Source organism: Tupaia chinensis, unplaced genomic scaffold (genome assembly GCF_000334495.1).
Source record: "Tupaia chinensis unplaced genomic scaffold, TupChi_1.0 Scaffold000111_1, whole genome shotgun sequence".
In the NCBI taxonomy this organism is placed as follows: Eukaryota; Metazoa; Chordata; class Mammalia; order Scandentia; family Tupaiidae; genus Tupaia; species Tupaia belangeri.
Window position 1 is genome coordinate 1,940,510 of NW_006159575.1, and position 1,916 is coordinate 1,942,425.

Genomic DNA, 1,916 nt, shown 5'->3' on the forward strand with positions numbered 1-1,916 from the left:
TGAGTAGGCGCCAGAAATCTCTCTCTCTTTAGAGCCTGCAGGTATCTCTTACTGTTCTAAGATAAAATGCATCTGACTTGATTTCACTGCACTCGTTCAAGAAGGATGCCTAGATGTCATGAGACCCTGCTTTTATTTTCTTAGATTCTCTGCTCACTACTTTTTTACCCTTCCACCTCCACAATAGATTTTTAGAAAGCTAACAGCAATACGTTTCTTTCATTGTAAGAAAATAAAAGGAGGGAAGCAAGCAAGAAAAGGAAGGAAGGAAGAAAATGAAAAAAGATTAGTTAGAATATTGTTTTAAAGTACATAATTTAAAGTTTAATAGATTCTAACAACTATGGGAGAGATTAAAAATGTAAGATTATATTTTTTAAGCAGAAAAGAAGCTATGGGTTCAGCTTAACAAGAAAATTAAGTGAATTTGGCCAATTTCTTTTTTTAACAATGCCTTGAGTATTGGTTCATGCTGAAGCTGAGATAATAATACATATTACCATATTTAATATTTTTAAAAGTTGTTTTTGTTAGTCATTGTGTTTACCAAAACAAAGAACTGAGCCATTACCTTGAGATAGATCTCAGGTACTTCAGAAACCATAAAGGAAAACATGAATAGCTTTATAAAATATAGAGCGATGCTATACTACAACATGTATTATTTAATCATTGCAGCAGCTACTTAATTTGGCGTTATTACAATTGCCACTTTCTAAATAAAAATACTTATATTTTAGAAGTTGTGGCCCATGCAACATCATCTGTGACATCTTTAATTTATAGCTGTCTTATGGACGTTAAGGAGAATAGCTAAGAAAGTATTAACACTTTAATGTAAGTGTGTCCGTGTCTGTTCCACTTTGTGTAGTTTCACATACAAGTAATGAATAATATGCATTCTCATATACTAGAAAATTTAGCTATGCCCATTTACAGAGATTTAGAATCAGGAAACATTCATAAATAATTGTTGTCCTAAATATCAAGACAATTCGTAAAAATATTTTTTCTTTAATTGCTCTACTTATTTTCCTATTTTTTAATTTGAACTTTATTTAGTTAATTTATTTCATTTTATTTTAATTTAGTCAGAGGGGGGCAGAGTGAGACGGAGAGAGAGAGAGCCTGAGAAAGCAAGTCGCCAGGTCTGGCACTGGAACTGTGGTGGGTAATGTGGGCATCTAGTGCCCGTAACCACCACGCCCCTGCCGGCACCTTGTTTTCCTATTTGTGATACGAAAACTTGAATATTTAATTGAAACTGGCATTATTGCCTGTATCATAAGAACGTTCAACAACAAACACATTTATGTTTCATTTTTTTTAACCACAAATAACTGAACAGAAGCTAGTCAATTAGATTAAGTAAGTACCAAGTGGTATGTTTTATGTACATTACATATTGTACTGAGACAAGAAAATAATAGATTATTTAATAAAATATGGAATGTTTTTTAGCAAACTTCAGGCATTCAATTACCTTTCTAGTACTTTCATTTAACTCTGCAATATTGCCCCCAGCTTTTTTTATTCCTAGCGCTTGCAGTCTTCTATTGACTAACTATTAAGAGTAATAAAAGTTCTCACACTAAAGCAGTTAAAGAATTATTTGCAAGCCATTTATAAGTGAACATCCACCATCATTTTCTGGAATATATTATTGGGTTTTCTATTTATTGGCGTAAGATAAGGGAAGCTGCCCATTTTCGCATCACTGGGTTTTGCAGCACACCTTTGTGGAGGGTCGGCTTCCAGCTTTACACAGTTTGAATGTGTACATTATCCTTCCATCTTTCTCAGAAGAGTTTTTTCAAGGGCAGTACAAGAAAATTAAAATGTGCAGTTTTAAAAATTATTTTGGTTAAAATGCTGGTGCTTCTAACTTTATTTTCTCCTAATTGCTAGAAATAGAG